This window comes from Aulonocara stuartgranti, assembly GCF_965226115.1.
Source record: "Aulonocara stuartgranti genome assembly, chromosome: 19".
Taxonomy (NCBI): Eukaryota; Metazoa; Chordata; class Actinopteri; order Cichliformes; family Cichlidae; genus Aulonocara; species Aulonocara stuartgranti.
In genome coordinates, this window is record NC_138955.1 from 7,092,470 (window position 1) to 7,118,446 (window position 25,977).

At 39.2% G+C, this 25,977-nt stretch overlaps 1 protein-coding gene across 1 annotated transcript in view; it reads left to right on the forward strand.

The window, feature by feature from the left end:
- Positions 1-20,941: 20,941 nt before the first annotated feature.
- Positions 20,942-25,977, forward strand: part of LOC309694971 (uncharacterized protein C14orf132) — a 42,566-nt gene continuing 37,530 nt past the window's right edge. Inside the window, exon 1 of the mRNA XM_082515285.1 lies at positions 20,942-21,339. The gene's annotated coding sequence lies outside the window, so the exon portion shown is untranslated. The remainder of the gene's footprint in view (positions 21,340-25,977) is intronic.

The window sequence follows — 25,977 nt, forward strand, 5'->3', positions numbered from 1 at the left end:
CCTCCACCGTGTTTTGTAGATGGCTGTAGACACTGTTGTGCCTGTCTCCTGACCTCCACCGTACATATTAATGACAGTTTGAACCAAATCAACATCTGGACTCATCACTCCATAAGACCTGATGTCAGTTCTTGTGTAATCTGGCGTGCATCAGTCTTCTCTCTGTGTTTCCCTTCCTTAAGAATGGCTTTCTGAACACCAACCTTCCACTGAGAACATTTCTGATGAGGTTTCAGTAAAGAGTAGACAGATCAACTGAAGGGCAGGTTGCATTTCTGCTTGAGTGATTGATAGGACAGGGCTAAGTGTCTAGCATTGGTAGCCAATGTAAAATAAAACTAACCTTCAGAAAGCCTGAAGAACTCTTTCTTAAGACCTTTCTTTTAAAAAAATACTCCTTTTCTGTCTCACAGAGAGAGAAACCCCTCACTTACCAACACTGAAAAATATATTTTACCATCTATAATCTTTTCATTTGACAGCTTTGTGAGATTTCAACAGAACCTCGAAGAAGGAGATGGATGAGAAAACTAAATCTTTATGAGTCTACAGCGTTACATCCTACGAGACGTACATCCGTCCGGCTGCAAATCAATCTGAAAGATGGAGAAAAATGGAGAGAGCACAGAACTAGCAGGACAAAGACATAGAAACCATATTCCTCTAAACAAATTTATTTTTATTTCATCTCCTTTTAGTTTGTATCTTTTGGGTCACATGCAGAGAGTCGTGTCAAAATAATTTTCCACTCCATTAAGAGTGCTCTATGACAAGTAACACAGTGGAATAATCCTGTTGCAGGGAAAAATGGGACTAAAATCAGCTTGACTTTGCTTTTTCTTTAAATATAATGGATTAGGCAATGAACCAAGCGAGAACTGTGCTGTTTGAGGAACCCCAGCTGCTTAAATTCACACATGCCGAGAAGCCTGCTCTAAGCTATTGTTTCACCTGGATTCAGGAACAACCACAGTCCTCTGTATCTGAACGATGATTGGCGAACAATGTGCAGGATTGTGGCGCATCCCAGATGGATGATTCAACCGAGCAGATTGTCCCATCTCTATCTAGCTGAGCTGACACTGTTTTGATGGTTTTGCAGAAGCTTCGCGGATGATTACGCCAACCAGCACACGAGCCACACCGAATCAACACGACATACTCATGCCTGACGATGTCAGGCTGCTTCTGTTGTTACTCAAAAAGGAATTCAACCTGTGGCAGCAGCACACATTAATATTTAATGCCACTTTACAGAGCATGGTTTCCAGAATATCTCAGTAACTTTCTTCCACAAATCCTATCAACAAATCACATATATTTTTTTAATACAAGTTCATAATTTTGCACAACTGGAAAAAGGGAAAAAATGATACTCTGAATAAATAATAATGGTTATTTTCTTCTTAAATACAACCTACAGATCCACATCCACCTATAAATGGATTTAGTGATTGATTAAAAAAAATCCTGATGTTAATTCTTAGATGTCACCTGATATGATTTTGGATAGAAAACATAAAAACAGAGCTGATCCTGCTTCACTTTTGTGACAGTCGCCTCTCAGGCATGTCAGCTAAGAGACAGGTACCAAATAGGAATCTGTAACTGGGAGCAGAAACATTACCTCGCCTGTGATGGTTAATGCTTAATACCACTGTCACTGTTATTCCCCTTTCCATGACACATGTAGTGCCAACAGCTGGATGCACACAATTGCAAATTCTTTGGGGTTGTCAAAAATGATTCTGGAAAATGTATGAAATCACTAACTGAATGTGAAACCGTCTGAGAGAGAGAAGAATAAGCATGACGGTTAAAAAAAATAGCACCTAAATGAAATATTTCTAGAAATGTATTGAAGACTGTGGAAATAAAAGTGGGACATCTGGGGGGGAACTTCAGGTGGAAATGATATATCTTGACACGGTATACTTTTTATCTGCATCAGAGTCAAATCCAAACTGAGAAGAGACAAGAAAAAAAGGACCCGAGTCATACTGATTTCAAGTACAAAGGTGACCTCCAAATCGTTGATTAAAATAAGGAAAGGAAGCAGTGGCATTTCGGCCTGTCCAGGTCGAAGTTCGCTCCGGGTTTTTGATGTTGTGATCCGGATCTGCCCTTCGCCTCAGTCCTCCCCTCAATTAGACTTCTGAGAGGATTTCCCCAGCAGATGTGCCCTATATAGATTTCTTGTCACAAAGAGTGCACATATCCAGCTGCGTCTCTTCACATTTATTCATGCAGAGAAATAAATCCTGTGATCAAAATCAGGAAACAGGCTTGAAAGCCGTGACAAATCCTGATATAAATGTAAAACTCGAGAGTGGAAAGTGTCAAAGTGTCAGGTTCAGCTTGACTGTCAGAGATTACAAATCTTTTTTCTTCTTATTTTTTTTTTTTTGCATGGAATTCATTTAAATTGTACTGATCAACCTTTGCCAGGTACAAAAGCAATAAAGATGATTTTCAAAGGACTTAAGCAAAGAGTTTCAAAGTTACAAATTCAAACAATAAAGAAAATTAATATTTGATAGGAAAGATATAGTATGTTATTAAAATTTGATTTAGGCTTCTTAAGTGCAGTTTGCTTTCTTAATGTTGTGCAAAACACAATGAATTGGTTTTAAAATACTAACTAGGATATATTTCTTCAAGTAGATTAGACTACAGTTACTACAATTATGCAGATTCTTGCAAAGAATTAGATGCAAAGGTGCTAAAGCTGGTGGTGGACCCAACATGTAGTCTCTTTAGCAAATCTGTCTTAGGTTGAAGACTGAAAACATGTGGGAAACAGTCAAGCTACCTTAACAAAGTCTGCTGTTTTTATCTTGAGTTTATTCTGTAGAAAAAACTCAATATGCTGGAGGCTTTCTTGGCCAGGACAAGTTAGTTGGTAAGTGGCAAATGGACTGATACTGCTATAGCTCCTACTCTAACTCACACTAAAAGCACTTTCTCACAATCAGTGTTGGGACAGTAACTTTTAAAATGTATTTCACTACAGATTACAGAATACGTGCACCAAAATGTAGTTTGTAACATATTTGGTTAAGTTACTCAATGTGAGTAATGTATTCTAAATACTTTGGATTACTTCATGTATTAAGATTTAAAAATCTAGTTGGTATTGCTTTCAGATTTGCACGATTATTTACAGCTAGCAGGTTGTTAATGCTATCCATCAAGTCAAACAGTCTGCAGTCTATGAACTAACCTCAGCTAACGCCAGCTAACAATGTTAGCTTGGTGGCGAGTAGCCTTCAGTAATAGTAATAAATCACACAGCAATAGTACATCGAAAATACTGAAGTGACACATAACCCAGGTAGCTACCACAAGGTAGTTGCAGTAGGCTAACTAGTTTTTAAAAAAGAACTTGCTTCCAGATGTTTCTTTAGGTTGGAGTCACTTGACCCTGAGAGCAGCTTGGTTGCTGGCAAACAGAGTCTGTACTGAATGGTCAGATTTCACCCATCCTTTTCTTCTTTAAATGTGAAGTCGTGTTGGAATTTCCAAGTAAGAAATGCATTCCATGCCCATGCTCTGCTGGCTTTGTTGTGCTAGCTTCGGGTCCATTGTGTAACTGACGTCACCAACATTAACGGAATACAGTTACTCATATCTTGTATTTTAAATACATAACAACGGTACATGTATTCCGTTACTCCCCAACACTGCTCACAACAAGCCTCATTCGCGTATTCACACACACACACATTAACATAAGTATTTTCTTTCTGTACCTAAGCACCTTGTCTAACGTTTGCATATACACTTTGGTGTTTATGCATTGAGAGTAACTCAGAGTACAGTATCCTACACAAAGATACTTTGACATGCAGAGAGATCGGACTGCCGACATTACGACAACCCACTCCACCTTCACTCATGATGAATAAGCAAGAAGGAACACACTAAAGAAATAAGCCCCCTTAAAATGGCAAGTCCTCCTCTTTTTCTTCATTTCTTCAGTTTTTCCTGTGTGTTTTTTCAATACAGATAAAAAGTAAAACATATATCAACTGGTGACGTTCACCGCGGCGCTCCCAGCAGTAGAACCAGGTCGGATCCATTATTAAAGTGCAATTGCACACATTTCAAAGAGGGTGCTGAGTATGGTGTAATTAGTATGGAGGCCTCAAATAATTAATATGGATGCAGCTTTGTGGCTTTCAACAGCAACTTTTGAGTCTGTTGGGTGCTCTGTTAGCTGAATTAACTACTGAATATCAACTAAAAAACCCCAAAAACAAATGCTGTGTTGCCAGTTGAAGTTATTCAAGTACCTCTCCTTCATAGTTAAGGTTAGCAGAGTAGCAGCATTTAGTTGTTCAGCACCATGTTTAATATTTGTAATTTGTTCCACTAATCGCTATCTCGTTTTTGTTTTGTTTTTTTAAACAGAAATATGCACATCACTTACAATACGAGTGAGTCAGCTGGCCCCCCCTTAGAGAGGTCAGGTCTCTCCTGCTGTCATTGGAAACTTTGCACGTTATCACTGCTGTAGTTTCACGTTTGTCAGCCCTCAGGGGCGCCCTCCATTGGCCTAGGGGCCCAAGCAGTTGCCAGCCTTGCCTGGTGGCAAGCATTGCAGCATTGCCTGTGAGCTTTATTGTCCTTCAATGTTGTTGTATTATATTTTGTAGATAGCTAGGTGAGAAAATAATATTTTCTTTTAAAAAAGTGATATAACCTGGCCTGGTGGAGACTTATTTTATGTGTGAGGCTTTGTCTCAGTGATGCCAATTCCAGACATTTCCTATATCTGGAGCTGCTGGCTGCAAATATGAAATCCATCAGTCATCTCATCTGAGTCTCAACAACAAAGTGGATGAGAGAGAGATGAGAGACACCTCACATGGTGACTGCTGAAAGGTAAACACATATTTCAAAGAATCATTGTGTTACAACTGTAATGGCGCTTCTTCATAACTGAGAAAAAACTGTCTTCTATCAGGTTGACATCAGGATCTTTGCTGTTAGTAGTTAATTTATATGTCCTTTGAGATTTTAGTTTGATTTAATATGAGTATAATTTTGCTCCTAAATCCAACTACTGCAGAGTAATGAGAGGATAATGTCATTAGTTACCCCTCTTGCTAACCTAAAAGTTCTCATATCTCACACACACACACACACACACACACACACACACACACACACACACACACACACACACACACACACACACACACACACACACACAGCTTTATTAGCAGCAGATGACAAAGACGTCGGAAGAGAAAGTCATTAGAAGGAGAAGATGCTTCAAAGCAGTTTGTCTTACATTTAGGATGCCAGCCAAGGATCCTCACTTTACACACGCTTTGTCGTCATCCTTATCTTTCAAAGTGGGTCATCGTGATCAACGCAGTGAGCAGAATATAAAACTTTATTAACCCTGTGTTTTGTATCTTAAAATAAGTATATTTTTAGTCAGTCTGAAGTATTAAGAAAACACATTTTAGAAGAAGTTAATTGCTCATTTTAGCCACAAGTTGTATTCAGAATTGTCCATAAGAATGTAAAGGTTTGTGTAAAAGTGGCTGTTAATTATTAAAAACTGTTCAGCCACACAACCAGGTGTGATGTGCTGAGTGACTATGATTAATTATGGTAATATTTACACTGGATCTGGTGTTAGAGAGAGGCATGATTAAATAGTTTTCTTGTCAACTGTCAGCCAACTTTTTCCTTTTTTTTCTTCTTCTTTTTTTTTTTTTAAATCCAGCCTGATCTGCCTAAGCGCGGCGTTAGCCAACTGTAAAGTCTTTGGAAAGATTTTCGCTTGTGCTTCGGAGATCAAGCTGCATCTCAGATTACTGTGCTATAAATTCTAAGCTAGACTAGACAAAGTATGTTATTGTTTACAAGCCTATTATTATTCAGACCTTTATCAGTGAGATATAGCAAACTTGACCTCATGTTTTTGTTTACTGTAAATGAATGCACAGGAGACATGGACACAAACTTCACTGTTAAAAAACCCCCTAAAAACCAAAAAACCGAAATGGATGCCTACATTGAAAAGGACAGATCACAGCAAGCTGTTTTTTAATGGGCATAGGAGAAGAAAAAGTGTGTGTGTGTGTGGGGGGGGAGGGGGGGGGGCAGCTGTGTTGTCTCAAGCTGAGACTGGACGAGTCAGCTCCCAGTATCTGTCACTGTTGTCTAAACAAAGACTGCTGAGTTGATCGATAGACTGCAGACCACTGAGCCTCTGGAAAAATGACTGCTTCAGTAAAATATCTGAGTATAAATGAAAGGGCAAAAGAAAACTATAGATTCAAATGAACGCCTCTGTTTTTTGTTTTTTTGCACTTAAGCTTCAGCGTTAAACTGCGAAGGCAGACGGTCAGAAAGTACAAGACAGATTTGATCTGGTGTGAAATCAATGCTTGCTAACTACTTACACTGTGCTGGATAAGCTTAGCAGAATGGGTTTTGCTCTTACTGTACTTCTCACTTTGAGTCTGATTTGTACCCAGAGGAGAGGAATGGATGACTCCTTGGCCGAATGATGAAGGCCGTGTGGAGGCGAGGTTTAGGCAGAAAAAACCCACCAACCAGACACAGTCGTATTCAAGGGCTGACACACCCCAGTGCACTTCAATCAGTCCAGTTGTTGCGGTAGCACACACACGCTGTGCAGTTGCTGAATGTACATTCACTCATTTCTGCTGTTTATAACACATCTCTGGCACATCCAAGGGGCATCTTATGTTTGTATATATATATATATATATATATATATATATATATGTATATATATATATATATATATATATATATATATATATATAGTGTTCTCAGTACACATAAAAATGCCCTCTTTAGAGAGTTTGCTTTATGAAACAACACAGATTTCAAACACTCAAAAGATGAGAGTGTGCATTTTTTAGTTTGCAGTGGGCTTTGGAAGCATGCTGCAATCAACTGTATTTGAGCTTTAACTCAATCCTCACATATGTAATTACATAATTGGACTATATTTCCATGAGCATCATCACATCATATGATTTATCTTGGGTTTTCTGCACTGGGTTTCCTATGTCATGAAGAGAGAGTTCATAATATCTTAAAAAAAATGCTACATTGGAAATACTGACCTTTGATTCATCAAAAGCAGAAAGTATGTATATATTTATATATAAAGCAAAGCCGATTAAATAGACGAGTTACAGCATTAATAATCATCATCATGACTCTGTTCGCTCGAGTACTGTTTGCTAATTGAGTGGACACCTCACCCTGTGTTTGCAGCAGCAGCAGTCCACTCCAGTTTGGCACAGAGTCATATTTTAATGGGGTCACAGAGGCTGTTTGCTCGTTGGATGCGTGCACCTTCAGCAGAAAAACATTCACATTGATTTGTTCAGCATTAAAACAATACTGCGAGGAGAAAAGCGGGATTCTGAGGCAGACGGGACAAGTATGCAGACGACTGCCAAAGAACAGAGACGACATCTTCATAAGAGCTGCCAGGGTAGATTTTTAGGTCCAAACTCAAATCTCTTTCAGAGCGGAGGCACGCTGCCACCTGCTGGTGGTCACTGAAAAGCTTAATTCACTAAGGATTTAATGTGTTTTGTGCATTAAAAAAGAGAAAATGAAAAAAATTCTAAAATTCATGCATAATAAATAGACATGCATACAATATCAATAGTGTGATCTAGTGGTGCTTAGAATACAAAAATACATATAACTGAAACTCTACAAAGCCTCCAAAAACAAAAAGTCATTGGAGTGTCAAGCATGGCTTTGCTGTTAGATTTGGTTGCATGACATCGTAAAAAGCTCCAGTTCACATATATTACATGCACAATGGCATATGAGGATATTTTAACATTTCATCCCACCAATGTTTGCAAGCTGCTGACCTCTAGCTGATACAGAAGGTAAGAGCAGATTGTCTTGACAAAATCATCTTCCTGTAATTGACACAGCAGTTAGCAGGACCCTCCAAATGTGCAAGTAAAATCATCTGTTTACCTTAGTGGCAAGACTTGGTTACACTTAAGTCATTTTTATTTAGTTCAAACACACATGTTTGACTCAAAAAGCATAAAAAATTCATTTGCCTCCCATGTTTTGTTTTGTTTTTTTAAATGGTATCATAAAACCATGACCCCATTTGGAAGAGAAAAAAAAACAAGGGAAAAAATCATTAGAGAGAAAAGTCTGACTTTGTGCCTGATCTGTATTCAGGCCTTTGTAATGGTGTCCACTCCACTTGGTGGCACGTTGACAGACTCCATTGATATTCACCAGGGTGAGCGTTTGATTTAAAAAGGTGGTGCTCTCCTCAGAACCAAATCTCATTTATGATTCTGTGTTCCCTGTAATATTAAAGTTAAGGGAGGCACTTTAGAAATGACACAACACAAATCTACCATGACAGCTGAGGGTTTGTCATCTCAGACCATGCTTGGAGAAAGAAACATGAAAAGGATTTAACTGAGGTTAGGTCTCTTAACGGCACTTTAAAAAAAAAAAAAAATCACTAAGTGGGCTGAAATTGCCCATCTTTCCAGGCAATCATGTAAAAACCCCACATTTAAGCACATCCTGTAGATAATCAGGCACTTTAAAAAATTACAAACCAGCATAATGCAACCAGCTTTAGAGGACTTAAACTCGGGACTGAAAAGCTTGACTTATAGAGGAATATTATCAATTACATCTTTCTTTGTAGGCTGCTTTTTTTAACATTGTAAAAAAAGCAGATTTTTATCTACATGCAAGCGTAAATTTAAGCACAATCAGACATCATTCTTAAGCAAGATTACGTGAAGCTGAATGAGAATAAGGAATAATTTGAGTTAATACTGCACCACTTCATGCTTCTCAAAGTTCAAATGAAAATAAAGACATCAAACATTCAAGAGAAGCAGCATCATAAAGATTTAAACATTAATGCAGCTAATAAATATGCCATCAACACCAGCTGAGCAATTTATTAATGAGGTTACAAATGGGCATGACCTTGCAATCATCCCACTTCCTCTTTAAATGTCTGGTCAAATACGAGTCTTACACGAGGTAGGACCTCTGGAGTTTGTCATTTCCAAACGCGTGTTCATTTCACTTCCCTGACAAAATTAGAGGTGACAATCTTTCCATTAGCTTGGGCCGAGGATGTGTCACCTTCTGGGGATTAATTGCTAACATCTAGCATCTTCATGTATACATCAATAATTAATAATCATTAATTGCACCTATTGCGTGGCTTCATCCCGCCTTATAAATGAAATCACATTATGTAAACACTTGAAACATTAAGAGGGTCAGAAAATGTTTTACCTTCATAAGAGTTGTCTGAAGCTTAAAACATTTAGCGTGTTAGGAGTTAGCAGTTTTTGGAGACTTAAGCCCTCCTCTGTTGCCCGCTTGAAGATCTACTTCTCTGTTAACCACTTGGGTGACATTTTTATGCGACATACTTGGGTTTCTGTGCTGTGGGTGTGTCTGTTCAGTGATACTGGTGATTGCTTCTGAGAATCACTATGCAGGTTTTTTATTTATTGTAAACAAACTGTTTTTGTGGCATGACACATTTCATTTTAATGGTGCTGTGTGAACAATTTAGTGGCATCTATCTGATGAGACTGAAAACCTCATTGTCTTCTCGGTGTGTAGGAAAAGACCGGTAGCTACAAAATATACTCGCCAAGATGCTCAAAACACATTCTTCTGTCGGTTGGTTGTTTGTATGCAAAGAACTAATTTTAGATAGTATCTTGTGGCTCTTTAATACTAACACCCCGTTTCAAAAACTCAACATTTATTTCCATTTCTTTCTTTGAATCTATGAAAAATGCCAAAGATAACACAGCTTGACAGGCATAAAATATTTCTTTGGCACCAACAAGGTGATTCCCAAAAAGCTATTAGCTGAAAACTTGGCATATCTCACCATGATACGCAGTATGTCCTTGAAAGATTTGAGAAAATTGGACAAATGGAGGACAGAAGAAGAAGTGACAAGTTTAGAAATGATCTACAGGATATGAACAGTATCTGTCATATCATTAAAAATCCATCAAAGACCTCATACAGGATCTGAAAGATGCATCTGATCCTTCACTTTATCCATTTACTCGTTACCAAAGCATCATCAGAAATGGTTTCAGTGGAATGGAAGCCATTCTTCAGGAAAGGAAGAATGCTGTGGGATGCCAAATTACCCAAGAATTGGACTGAAAATCAGTAGCAATAGAGCTTATAGGGTGAAGATCTTATAAATCCAAATGTGAAATGTTTTGGTTTAAATCACCATCAGTATGTTCAGATGACATCAGGAGAGAGTATTGTACAAGTATTGTACAGCCATCTCTAAAACACGGTGGAGGCTTTTTCATGGTTAGCACTTTATTTCAGTGAGTGGTGCTGGAGATCCTTTAAAATTGATGGAACTACAGAACACAGCTTTTGATCCACTATGCATCAACATCTGGAAAACATCTGATAGGCAGCAGCTTTATCGTTCTATGGGGTAAAGATCAGACATGGATTGGACTCCCCAGAATCTGGACCCAAGCATTATTGAAGCGTGTGGGATCATCTTGACGGAGAAGGAATTAAAAGGAAGCCAACATCCAAGGAAGAGCTTCAAATGTTGTTCAAGAAGCCTGGAGAAATATTCCTGAAAACTGCATATAGAAATTACAAAAGAGCACACCCAAGAAAGTTCAGGCTGTGTTGAAGAATAGCAGAGTTCATGCCAAATATCGACTTCCAAGCCACTAAAATTGTGCAGACTGTTGTTACTGACTGACTTCTATGACTTCAGGGCTCAGTTAGTTGACATTGTTTATCCTTGGGTGTAGTCAACACTGCAAATCTTCACGACTGGAGGGAATGACAGGAAAGGAATTGTGGTTATGTCTGTGTGTGTGCATGCGTGTGAACAGACAGGGTTGGTGACCTTTTCAAAGAGCTATCGTTTAATCAACCCTGACAGCCTTTTAGAGACCACTTACCATTCATCTGGTCTACAAGATTAGACCCTCCAGTGAAACTACACAGTGATCGAATCATGGCCCCCAGACAGCATAGTGACAGCAAGAAAACACAAAATCAATATTTTAGTGGCGACACTTCATATTTTAGGGGTTCAGACAGCAACAGGCAATAGTCTTCCAACCATTCTTCTTTTTCACCTGATTACTATAAGGGCTGTGAGAGGCAGAAGATAAAGCAGGTCACCAGCCCACAACACACACAACCAACTTTTTGTTATGGTTGAATACTACTGGAAAACTGGGACATGTTTCTTAGTTTTCCTTCCTTAAGTGGAACAACCAAACAAAAATCCTCTGAAAGTAGTCACATACAAGGACTGGACTGCAAATAAGGGAAAACGCAGACAATGACCAAAGAAAAAAACTTTTAAGGACCTTCAGAAAGACTCAGGACTACTGCTCAAGACCAGAACATCTTTAGAAAGTTACAGGGAACGTCATTGGAAGCAAAGCCTAAAGAAATGAGGGGTAGTTTAAGACTTTATCAAAGTACTATAAGTGATAATCAGGATCATTCATTTCAGGAGACATTCAGAACTTTCTGGAAACATTTAATGGAGCATCAGTACAGGATGTTGTAACGCAGTATCCTAAAAGCCCTGAGGGGAACAATTTTGTATGACCTACAGGAAAGAATATGAGAAGATTTTCTTTGTGCCCCAAATGAATGAGGCATCCTTGTGACTAACAGAAACCATAGGAGAAGGTGATGTCATTTTGAGAGGATTTGCAAAAACAAAAGACAGGTTTTAGGAACATTCCCAATTTTCTGTAATGTTTCTGGAAATTCATCAACTTTGAAGAACATTACCCAAGTTTTTTAGCAGGTCCTCTTCTACTTGTGAAGCCAGTGTCAAAGCAAACAGTGTCCTGGGTGCTTGGATTATACAGTCAATATGTCTATTCATCTATAACTTTGAACACTCTTTTCTATCTGCTCTTTCTCTCCTCACACAAACACTCCAACTGACAGGAGTAAGATTGAACCGGGGACATTATGAGTCTAAAATGACACTCAGGCCTCAGCCCTCAGGACAACGAACTGAGAAAAAAGTATTTCAAGGTTTAATATTTCAAAAACCGTCAAGTTCAGTGTACAAAACTAACCCACTAGGAGTAAACACACACATACCACTTGCACACACAACCCTGAAGACTGGTTCACTGTGAGTGCTTGGTTTCACGCACCGCTGCTGCAAACATGAGAAGTGCATACCGGAAACAGGCCGACGAGAATAAAAGCAAGAACACCAGCATGGGGCACGCAACTACTTTTCTCTTTGTCTGAGGCAGCCTCTCACCTACCCGGCTTCATGTTTTTCATATTAAATATGAAGCATTTACACATCCACGCTGCTTCTTAGTCTTGCATTTTAAATAAAAAAGACCAATTCCCCTGTTCTGTGAAAAACTTCAAAAGCTCATGGAGAAATCAGGCATCCCTGCTCCACACTTCTCTCCAGGCAGACTCGTGCAGTGCATTGATAGTACACTGAGGAATAAATTGATGGAGTTACATTTGGATGAATAAATTAGTTGGCCAACTTGTACTAGAATACATTTACATCCAGATGAGATTAAAGTCCTGACACGCCAGCTCATTACTGGCCTCTAAAGCTTCCTCCAGACGTCATCACCCAATTGCATCCCACCTCATTCAGTCGGATTGCTGTGACTGTGGGAATAATATGTACAGTAACTGGCTGATTGAAGTGATAAATTGCAGGCAGGGAACACAGAGAAGCTACCAGCCAAGCATAATGAAAGCTAGATTTTACTTACAGAGCTAAAGAGACTCCAAGGTACAGTAAAAATAAATATTTTAAAAATTGGGGGTTAAGAGCATTCTCAGTTAAAGGCTAAACTGCACAGCTTCTGTCAACAATCTTTGATGATGATCCCTCTGCCGTTTGCAGTGACCCCCCTTTGTTAAAGAAAAAGCCCCAAATGTTTACCCAATTATAAAGAAATATGAAACTGGTTTTCATTTATGTTTCTTTATGTAAGTAAAGGGCTGAATAATCTAAACATATAGATACATGTATGCACTACTTGTTGTGTATTCAATACAATATACTTATACATTTTTTACTCATGTTATTTCAATTAAATCTATTTTAAAGATTAAGAGTCTACATTGAAACTATAAGATGGCAAGTAAGAATAAATACCCAACAGCGTTTAATGTTAATAAAGTTATTAGATCATGTCAGCGAGCTACAACTCTCTGACATATATTTAAATAACAATGTATAAAATATGTATGTGACATTACTAAAGGGGTTATATATAGCAATGCACCTGCAGAAATGTGTAGAGCTTTTGTGTTTCACCTGTTTTATTGATTATTTGTGAGAACAGAAACCTTACTGGTTTGACTTGGTCTTACATGGAGTCGTTTTAGGGCACAGGAGGCAGCTGTGCTTGACAAAAAAGCTCTGACATCCACTGTACACTAATTGCTCGACAGCAAAAGGCAGGCGAACACAGAAAGCTGGTGAAAATTGTTGTATTTATACAAGTCAAAGAGAAGAAAAAAGAGAGTTATAGTCATAAAATGAACAAGAACATGACTAACTGCTTAAATCAGTATCCTCCATTTTCTTCCACTTATCCAATTCAGGGTCACAGGGGGGCTTCCACTTATACTATTCCAGCTGTCTTAGAGCAAAAGGTGTAGTACAGTGTGGACAGGCTGCTGGTGTATCAGAGGGCTAACACAGAGACAGTCAAACCATTCACACCCATTCACGCTTAGGTCCAATTTAGAATTACCAGTCAACCCCCCCCCCCCGCATGTCTTTGGACTGTGGGAGGAAGTACCCGTGAGAGAACCCACCCACACAGGGGGAGAACATACAAAGTCCAAATAGAAAGTCCCCAGCCAGCCACTGGACTCAGACCAACAAACTTCTTGCTGTGAGGTGGCACGATCATGCTGCTAAGTAACGCAGTTATACAATACAATAACTTACAATTAAAAACACATTATTACCATGCTTACATCTGGTTTTCACTGGCAAAAAAGTTACCAGCAGTGTGAAAACTTGTTGGTATTTTGTGCACAAATACAACAGCTGAAGCAAGTTGGTTACCTTTAATGACCACATAGCCAAGCTGGTGATCCTTAAATTTAATGGCACAGTATTACAGAAAAAAATGTAAATGAAAAATATAACAGTTTACAATATAATAACTCTACTAAATATACCTCTATAAAGCAACATTAATAACAAAAAAGATATATAGCATCATGTATACAAAGTCCAGCAGAGTATCTTCATCAGTGTGTAATTATATGTGTGAATGTTTTGTGTTACACCTCATGAGCAAAGTGCTGAATTAATTAATATTCCAACTATTTAGAATGACTGTTAATTCAAAGGGCATGCTTGCAGAATAAAATGATCAAATTAAATTACTACATTCAATTCATTTAGTTTTATTTTCCTATACTGTCACAGTTCTACAGGAAAAACAAAACACACACAGCCAGTTTGCTGGTGCGCAGGATCAAAATGACAGAGCTAAAATGGCCTGCAGCTTAAAGTGAAAAGACTGGACAGAAATGGAAGGGGAAAACAACACCATGTGTAGAAAGGTAAAGGCTTTCCTACAGGGAAATCTGTTGAAGGGAGGAGGAAGACAGGACACCATGATCGGTGGCTTAAGTGCTCAAACAATCACGCACACTGAGCATGCACACAGACCTCTGAAGCATGCCCGAAGAAGCACTAAGCAAATATACTTACTCAGTTGTTATTTTTCATCTTTCATGATGTAAAGTGCAGTTTATTAAATGCTTTTTAATGACTATTATAAACTGAATCATGGTACGTTAGACTTGATTAAAAAATAGAAGAGCTACAGCTTCTACACCATTTGAAGGACATTGCCTAAAGAGTGGTCACATCAGCACCTGTCACTTCTTGCCTTCAGATGCCTTGTGACACTCTGCACTATCCATGTATAACACAGCACAAAGCCATAACCTTCTTCCATGTGCACCATCACATATTCAGGCAGCAATCTGGCTATGAGGTGCTGGGAGGAAGAGGAGGAGCAGCTGTGCAGAATGAGAAGTGAAAGGTGAAGTCGAGGACTGCAGTCATTGCAGGGCAGGTTATTGTGGACGCGTTTTGGCAGGTATATGTTATAGCTCTGAGAAATTGCTGCTGTTTATTGTTTACAGCTGGCAATAAGGACAAGGCAGTGGTGTCGATGACCTCACGGGTTGATGGGCTGCATTTGGTATTAGATCACAAAAGAAAACTGACCCATGTGGGATAAACGACACAATCAGAACAAATAATTTCTTTCCATTGAGGGACGACTCAAAGGTATTCGTTTAATAAATGTTTTGTAGCTAAATGTTTAATAAATAACTGAGAACATTTTGATTTGCAGTGTAATCTCTATAAGAGTTCACATTAATCTAAATAGTTAAATCCTAAACTCTGTGTTTTGACATTTATTTGTAGCTTCTAAATAAAGCTTGCCTCTTAGAAAATAACCTTGAACAGGTTACACTGGATTTATTCCTGAATGTGCACAGGGTAATAAAGGAAACTAATACTTAAATGGACTCTAATCAGAAAACAGCCGATGATGCTTAATGCGGCAGGTTTAATCAGAGAGCTGAACCACACATTGTCCTTGAATGTAGGTCTAGATCAGTACGACCTTTGACTTGGCTGTGATGAGTAAAAAAGTCTCTACAGGTCACAAGTGTGACCTATAATGCTGTTAATGATAGTGGGACACAATTATTTCTCTCTCTCTCTCTCTCTCTCTCTCTCTCGCTCTCTCTCTCACACACACACACACTCATAATATAAAATTTGATCACTGTACTAGTTGAAAGCAGGTTAGTGGCCTGCCAGCAACACTCAACACAACACTGATGTGTGCCAACGGCTTGGTTATAAGAAAAATCATTGAAAATATATGACAGATCTAGAGCTGGATCAATGTTAACATTTAAACCAACACTAACTCACTGAATATGAATGTTGACTGGAACTGATCTGTAGATGTAATGCTGTGTAGCTTTTGCTTGTTGTATTGAAGAATATTAGGGGCACCTTTTGTTTACACGGATGTCAGAGTCTCAATCCGAATTACCCTAACTGTCCCGATCAGCTTGCTGATTGGGTAAGGAGGGTCAGGTGTCCAGGATCTTTTGGAAATTGCATGGTCACAAGTCATCTAATCTTCCAGATATGGGGACTGGATGACCACCAGCAGGTTGTGTGTGTTTGGGTGCAAGTAGGGAACTGTCTTAGGGCCAGAGTGTTATTGATTTAACCCTTGCAAGTTTAGTATTGTACATATAGTTTTTTTTCTTTGTGCACAGGTCAAACAAATCTTGCAGTACACAAATGTGCAGCGCTGACAGATTAAAATGCAGTGTCAGAGACATGTTAGCATCAGTGATAGTAGATGCTACAGACAGTATAGGTTTATTTATGTTGCCTGAACTGGTGACATAATGAGTTCACAGAGTGTGACATTGTCTATGAGGCCACAAATGAAGTGTGACATCACCTGTAAAGCAGAGCTTATTTTATCTATTAGTGAGACATCATCATGCGCACACACGAGGTGTAGGCCACGCAAGCCCTGCTTTCTTTATCTATGCGGGAAAAGAAATGTTGTTTTTTTATGATTAGTATTATTTCTTTAAACAGAACCTGACACAACTGTGACAAAACAATGTTGAAAGAACTACTGACTACGACAGCTGTATATAAGAGATAGCACAAGAATTATAGCGTTACAAAGAGATGAACAGACAACATTTGGATGGTTTGTCATAAAATGCTTTTGTGCTCTTGGCATTCATTTGCAGAACACTACTTATCCATCTCTCTTGCTTTTATTTGTCTGGCCCCTGCCTTCAGGCTGGCAAATGTTATATACACTTACCTTTTGGAAGATAGGTCACCATTCAAACATATGGGAATTAGACAAATGAGATGCAGCAGAGCAAAAATCAAATGTTGCTTCAAATATTGTTCATGCTAAAATATATTTTTAAAATGCTTCATGTAGTTTTATAGATTGCTGCAGGGATGATGTTTTTTTTTTTTTTTAGTAGGCCAACCTGCAATTTACCATCACCCCATATTGCTCAACAAAACGGCTGTCGAGGTACAGATGGAGTCAGACATGAAAACAAAAGGCAAGTCTTTATTGGACTGATGCAGTCCAAATAATAAGCAAATCCAACAGAAGAACAGCAAAGTCCACACTGAAACATGGAGGAGAAACAAATGTACAAACACAAGAAGAAGCAGAGCACTTTATATACAGATAGCACTAAAACAGGACACAGGAGGAAACAATTAAGAAGAGGTGAAAACAATCAGTAAAGCCACAAAAATAAATATAATTGAATAAAAAGGATTATATCAGGAACCAAAAAACAAAACAAACTAAGATGGGGCGACCGTGGCTCAGGGGGTTGGGAATCGCATCTGTAACCGGAAGGTCGCTGGTTTGATCCCTGGGCTCTCTGTCCTGGTCATTGTGTCCTTGGGCAAGACACTTTACCCTACTTGCCTACTGGTGTTGGCCAGAGGGGCTGATGGCGCGATATGGCAGCCTCGCTTCTGTCAGTCTGCCCCAGGGCAGCTGTGGCTACAACTGTAGCTTGCCTCCACCAGTGTGTGAATGCGAGAGTGAATGAATAGTGGTATTGTAAAGCGCTTTGGGTGCCTTGAAAAGCACTATATAAATCCAATCCATTATTATTATAAGAATAAACAAATATATACTGTATATATTGAGGATCCCAGACTCATAAACATAACCACAGCTTGGGACCAGGACAGCAGTGGTGGGGTTTTCCAACTGCTTTTTGAATTACTAATGAAAATGATGCTTGTGGGTTATACATTTTTAAGATACTTGCATAAATAGCACAATTACTATTACAATTGTAAAGGTAAACCTATCTTATCTGGACATTTCAGAGTAAAGCTGTGAGAGACCATGATGATATGCAGTCATGAGGTCAGATTCACAACAAGGCTTTCCAGTAACTGACATACAACTGAATCAGCTCAGTCTCCAAGGTGTTTCCATCTTTTTATGTTGAGCGCGCACACAGACATACTAGATCCGCGGAGTGACAAAAATACCACAAAGGTCATTACAATTTGCCACACATTTGCTGCTAAAAGTCAATCATGTGCATATTTCTACCCATTGGCAAGTGGCCCAATGGCAGACTGCCATGAGAGACAGACTGAGCAATGTGCGTGCCTGTGGATTGAACCAAACCTGTTGTAAAACCCTGCTTTCTAAGCTTTCCTTTTTTTTGGTCCAATTGAATGTATCACCACAAAGGACAAAACAATCACTGCCAGGAAGTGCACAAAAAGACATTTGAAAGTCAATTTTATTTACAACGGGTGAGTCCAGCCTCAGGCTAAGATGAATGTTCCAGACAGGCATCCACAAAATTAATCAGGTGATCATAGAAGTAGATTTTAGAGTATCAGCTCATTTCCACTAATTTAGGATGGGTGAGAGCACATGGTAGATGTGGGAAGAGAGGGTGGCCAAAAAAATCAAATAAATGAGTTTTGCTGTGTCACATGGTTACCTCAGGGTGAAGATGTCATAGAGCGCACATTAAATGAAAGGAGATATATTTGAGACTGTATTAAATATTACTTCAGGGGAAAAAGGGCACCCATTTCTAAAATTGTACTAACACAAATTATGTATGAAGAGAAAACATGATGGCTGGGTGTGACAGTTTGTGTAGTGCCTTTTGTGTGATATGCCCTTGATAATAAATAATGAACATAAGCCAAATATTCATGGTAAATTACACTTTATTGATCCCCTGGAGGTTTTTATTAAGAAATCATGAGGAGCAGATTTCTTCAGTATGACATGTTGGGAAACAAACCCAATGTTAAATCTGTAGATCTGTGATTTGATAAATGTTTCACTCTTTAAAAACAAATATAAACAAATAAAAAATATACAATTTGAATGAGAGGTTGAAAGGTGGATGAATGAAGCTCAAGGATGGGGTGAAACACAGTTGAGTGTTCAGTGGGGGAACAATGGCATTTCTACTGTGGAAGTTTAATAGTGATTAACCCAGGGAGGGAATACATTTCTCCTCTTCACTTGTGGTTAATGTAGTGAGAGACAGGAAACAGAAAAGGGAGTTTGTAACGACAAGGTTTTATATGTGGGCTTTAGATTACAGTTAGATCTGGACTTTTTAAATTACAACAAAATCATTAAACTCTCGATCCAAAAACCAGTTACACATAAGCACTTTATCAAATAGTACCACATGACTGTAAAGCATGAAATGTTTGCAATAAGCAAAGAGTTTTTTCCTGTAAGTTTATCTTGGTAAATTTTACAAAATCTGACTGTTATTTTAAATACACAAAACAGAACTAAAATGATAAAAACACAGTGTAAATTAACAGGTCTAATAATGTTAAAATGATGGAAAATCAGGCTCAAATGTTCCTCAAATACAGCAGGTTGCTGTCTGTCATATCTCCCTGAAGATTAATTTGCCAAGTGATGACAAAGAATATATACTACTGAAACAAATATTAGTTACACTGTTCATAAATATGACAACAGGAAAAAAGAATGGAGAAAAGAAACGGGAAACAAAATGGGCTGATTTTAGAGCGGTTGGGAAATAAATAAATAAAATGAAAAGCTTTTACTCGTAGACTTCCAGACGCATGTACTTCACAATGTTCTTTTATGGAATTTTTTTCTTTGTTCTTATGTCCTTACTTGCCCAAACCCTTTCATATCAAATACCTACTTCAGTAATATAATGTCGCATGAAGATGTTGGCTCTTAGCTGTGTGCTTTAAACTGACAGATTTAATAGGAAAAAATAACACTTTTTTAAAAATGTGATATTATAAACAAATTTTCCTGTAGATTAAACTGAAAAATGGCTACAAAAATAAGAGTTTGGTATTTTTATTGGGTATTTGTGTGACTGAAGATATGAACTTACTAGCCACTTTATTAAGTTAAAATGCAAAAATGTAATTAGGCAATCACAAGTCAGCAACTCAAGGCTTTCAGGAGCAGATAACCACAGTGGGCACCACTCCTGTCGGCGAAGAACAGGAAACTGGATACAGTTCAAAGTTTCACTAAAACTGAACAATGAAAGACTGTAAAAATGCTGCCTGGTCTGATGAGCCCCAATCTCTGCTACGACATTCAGATCCCAGGGTCTGAATTTGGTATGAACAATGCAGAGACATAGATTCATCTTGCTTTGTAGCAACGGTTCAAGCTGCTGCTGGTGTAATGGTGTGGGGGATATTTTCTTGGCATCAGGTCTGAATCCAATTGAGAACCTTCGGGATATGGTTGAATGGGAGGTTAACATCAGGGATGTGCAGCTGACAAATCTACAGTAACTGTGTGATGCTTTATCAGTATGGAGCCAAATCTCTGAGGAATGTTTCATCACCTCATTGAATCTGTGCCATGAAGAATGAAGAAGGAAATTCTGCAGGCAAAAAGGATATAGCCTAAGTAGCTGCAACTTAGTACCTAATGAAGTGGTCATTGTGTATACACTGATTTAAGATTAAGAGCTTAAGAGGGGGTAGTAATTTATAATTTATTGAAAAATGAGAATAAAATTGTCATTTTAGAAAGAAATTTGCTGACATTTTGATCAGACATGGGTCACTGTAGGAGCCATTCTTGGGTTAATACCTTATGTGGTCACTAGAGGTCACATTTTTCTGTTTTGATTATGTAATGTAAAGGTATTTAAGGTAGACGCACGTAATCGGCGTCAGGTGTGTCATTGAGAAGGCAAACAGTTTGTGACCGTTGTGCTGTTATGCTATGTCGATACGGAATAAAGACCAAAAAGGACAAGATACATACTGCTGGATTTATTGGACTGTGAACTTAATTCATGCATACCAGTGACATCGCGTCATCCCCGTTAACGACCACCTCAGTGGCTTCAAGCGTAGGCTTAGCCTCTACAATAGAGTCACAAACTTCTTTTTCTTTGGGGAAAAGTTTGTGCCAACTTCGCCGCGGTGTTTTGGAGACTCGGCGCAAACAGGAAAATTAAAGTCTGAGTGATCGATCGCCGCGGAGAGCTGAATGCCGTTTGGAAAGGTTACCGTGGAGGTTTCACGAGGAGCGGACAGCTGGACTAGCGGTCTGTCAGCTGACGACGTGGAATGCTTGGCGATTGTTCCGTGGATGTTGGAGAGGACTCAGAATTCTTCATCGGAATCAGTACGGCGCCCAACGCAAGGTATGAGTAGCGCTACTAATAAATGGCCATTTATAAAAGTGTGCACACTTATTTAAGAAGACGTAATTCCAATGCATTGGTGGTCAACCCAAATAAAACTGATTTATAAACACAAACTCGCATGTGCGCATAAACCCTCAATACTTGATAAATATTTGAGTTTTGGAACATTTGAACTATGGACACAAATAAAGCTGCTGACAGGCCCCCGGAGCCTGCTGCAAAATCAGCTGTGCAAAGTAGCAACGCCAGCAAGGCTGGGACACATCCAGAAAAGGAAAAACGAGTGGTGAAATTGACTGCCAAGGCACTGGCAGAGAGACTAGACAGGCTGCAACGTGATAGAAAAGCTAAATTAAATAAAGCTAATAATTTAAAAGAGTATAAGGGTCTCAATGGAAAAAAAAATGAAACTTCTATGGTTCAAGCATCATTCAATGATTTTGTTGGTTTGTGTAATGAAGCAAAAACAATTCATGGTTCATTGATGTGTTTGTTACCAGATGATGAAAAAGAAAAGCATGAAACATGGTTTAAAGCAAAAACAATGCATTATGATGAGTTCACTTATGAAGTGAAAGAATGGTTGTCAGGTTGCGAACATTTACATTTAAAGGGTGATCATGGTGTCGATGATGGCGTTAAGCCAGAGGACAGTGTTTCAAATGTTGCTGGTAAATCTTCAGTCACTAAAAGCTCATCTAGTGGTAAAGTGAGCACAACTTCTTCTGCCAAAATCAAAGCAAAAGCAGAAAAGGCAGCATTACTCGCTCGTATGGCAGTCCTAAAAGAGAAGCATGCTTTGGAGGAGCAAGAGCTAAAGCTAAGGAGGAAACGTGAACAGCTTGAGCTTGAAGCGTTGCTTTCTGCCTCTTCTGCAAAGTTAGCTGTTCTCCAAGCTGCTGAAGTTCAAAGTATATCTAACATATCGTCCAATGCTATGAATTCATATTATGAAAGGGAAACCAAGAAAACAGCTGTTTCAGCCACAGTCAAGCCTAGTACACCAGTCAATGAAGATAAACCTGCAGTGCAAATAGTACAGACTGAAAGCAACATATCTGCAATGATCCTGCCAGGAACGGAAATTGAAAGTGAGCCACAAGCTCAAACGGTCATCACAACGCAATTTCACAATGTGGATCCTCCATCGCCCAGGTCCATTCCTACAGCGGCAGAAGGACGGTCGGAGGACATTTGTACCATTTTACAAAGACAAAACGAAATAACTGCAACCCTTGTTCAGCATCAGCGTGCATCGTCATTACCATCCAGGAAAATACCTGTATTTGATGGTGATCCTCTTCAGTACATCTCTTTCATTAATGCGTTTGAACAAGGAGTGGAAGAAAAGGCCAATAAGAGGGACTGCTTGTATTATTTGGAGCAGTTTACAACAGGACAGCCGAGAGAGCTGGTACGCAGTTGTCAACATATGGCTGCAGGACAAGGCTATATACAAGCAAAGCAACTGCTCAAAGAACACTTCGGAAATGAATAGAAGATTGCAACTGCTTACATTGACAAGGCGTTATCTTGGCCTGCAATTAAAAATGAAGATGTGAAATCATTGCAAGCATATTCCCTTTTCTTATGTGGGAGTTGTAATGTCATGAAAACATTGCAACATATGCAGGAACTGGACATGCCAGTGAACATGAAAATCATTTTGTGCAAGTTGCCATATAAAATGAGAGAGAAATGGCGAGCGTTTGCATATGATATATTGGAAACCTCTAAACACAGAGCTCGGTTTCAAGATTTGGTTGCATTTATTGAAAGGCAGGTGAAAATTCTTTCGGATCCTTTGTTTGGGGACATTCAGAATGTAACGTCAACAATCCCTGTCTCAAAGGCTGACAACAGACTGAAGTCACAACCAATCAAACAAATTAAAGGGAACAGCTTTGCTGCTACAGCCACACCCATGAACATGAATAAAACCTACAGCACGGAAAGGCTGATTACTACAACAAGCCATGACTTTACAGTAAAGCCATCTTGTGTCTGCTGTACTCAACGACACACACTGGAGGAGTGTCAACAGTTTCAGCGGAAGAAGCACAGAGACAAAATGCTTTTTCTAAAGGAGAAAGGGCTGTGTTTTGGTTGCTTAGGTGCTGGGCACATAAGCAAGGACTGTGCTAAGCGTTTGATATGTAGAACGTGTGGTAAAGGTCATCCCACTGTCCTCCATATTGATAACAATGGTGTAATCCCTGAATGCTATGGAGAGCCCTCCTCTTCAAAGAATGTAAAAACTTGTGGTCATACAGGGGCCGGAAGAGAAAGCGGTTTGCTTTCCATTCTGCCAGTTCAAATAAAGTCTGTTAAAGGTACTAATGTCATACAGACATATGCTTTTTTAGATCCTGGCAGTTCAGCTAGCTTCTGTTCAGAGCACCTCATGCAAAAGCTAAATCTTGTGGGCAAAAGAACTCAATTCCTGTTACAAACGATGGGTCAAGAAAAGGTCGTCTCTGCCCACTCACTTACTGGTCTTGAAGTTTCTGGTTTAGGCAGCAATGCCTTCTATGAACTTCCAGAAATTCTAACACAGGAAAGGATGCCTGTCACCACGAATAACTTCGTAAAGGAAGAAGATCTGATCAGGTGGCCATATCTGTCAAAGGTTCAAATTCCCCACATAATGGCTAATGTGGACCTGTTGATTGGATGCAACGCTCCCAAGTTATTGGAACCATGGGAGGTCATTCATAGCCAGGGGAATGGCCCATATGCTATAAGAACAGCATTGGGTTGGGTCATAAATGGGCCCATGGAAGATGATAAAAGCAACTTGGACAGCGAGCACCCACCAACAGTTGTAAATAGGATATCTGTTTGTAAGCTGGAGGAGATGTTGAAAAGTCAATATAACTATGACTTTAATGAAAGGGTTACAGAGGAAAAGGGTTTGTCAAGGGAGGACCTTAAGTTCATGAAGATCATGGAAAAATCTGCAACAATGGAAGATGGACACTACTGTTTGAAGTTACCTTTTAAAAAGGATAACATATAAAGATGCCAAACAATTTTTCCATAGTTAAAGATTGCAAAGTCTACAACGAAAACTTCTCAACAATGAACAGTTGCATAAAGAATATAAAACCTTTATGGACGAGATGATAAGTAATGGATATGCAGAGCAAATACCTTCACAGCAGCTGTCTTGCGAAAATGGAAAGAAGTGGTACATTCCTCATCACGCAGTTTACCATCCCAGAAAACGATCTATAAGAATTGTATTTGACTGTGGGGCATCATTCCAGGGGACATCATTAAACAAGCAGCTCTTACAAGGTCCTAATCTCACAAGCACATTGCTTGGGGTTTTGCTTAGATTTCGACAGGATCCAGTCGCATTTATGGGTGACATAAAGGCAATGTTTTATCAAGTTAAAGTTGCCAAAGAGTACAGAGACTTTCTGCGTTTTTTATGGTGGCCAGATGGAGATCTGAGCAAGGACATAATTGAGTTTCGCATGACTGTTCATCTGTTCGGTGCAGTATCTTCCCCAAGCTGCGCCAGTTTCGCTTTGAGAAAAACAGCTGAGGACAATCAAACTGAATTCCTAGACAAGGTATGTGTAACGCTGAAAGAGAACTTCTATGTGGACGACTGTTTAAAGAGTGTGGCCTCCACCTCAGATGCTGTTGATTTGGTCAAAGATCTTTCAGCACTCTGTCAAAGGGGAGGATTTACACTGACCAAGTGGGTCAGTAACAATCGCACCCTGTTGCAAAGTATCTCTGAGGAGCAAAGGGCTAAAGACTTGAAAGAATTAAATCTTGACAGAGACAAACTTCCGGTAGAAAGAGCTCTGGGCTTGCAGTGGTGTGTGGAAACTGATACATTCAACTTCAAAATGGATATCCCTCAAAAATCCTGTACTAGGCGTGGAATGTTATCAATATCAAGTTCCATTTACGATCCATTGGGATTTCTTGCACCAGTCCTGCTGCCTGCCAAAGGAATGCAGCAGGAGCTTTGCAAAAGGAAACTGGGATGGGATGAACCAATACCCCAAACCATGTTGCAAAGGTGGAAAGGTTGGCTCAGTGATTTGCAAAGGCTTTCCCATTTCAAGGTTAAAAGGTGTATACAACCAAGAGGGTTTGGACCTCTCTCACATGCACAGCTACACCATTTTTCAGATGCTGGTGAATCTGGATATGGAACCGTGTCATATCTGCGCATGCAAGATAATAGGAAATCCATCCACGTCGCATTCTTGATGGGCAAGGCAAGAGTAACACCTCTAAAACCTGTCACTATTCCACGTCTGGAACTAACAGCTGCTGTAGTTGCTGTCCGAGTGGATCTCATGTTAAGGGCTCAGTTGAGAATGAAACTCGAGCAATCTATATTTTGGACAGATAGTACATCCGTACTCAAATATATAATGAATGAGGATAAACGATTCCTTACCTTTGTGGCAAACCGAGTCTCATTCATTACAACTGCAACTAAACAATCACAATGGAGATATGTAAGCTCAAAGGAAAATCCAGCAGATGATGCTACAAGAGGGCTCAAGGCTGGGAACGTTGTTCATAGCAGCCGCTGGATCGAAGGACCAAGCTTTCTGCAGAAGCCAGAAAGTGATTGGCCAACCAATTTAATGGAATGCTCCT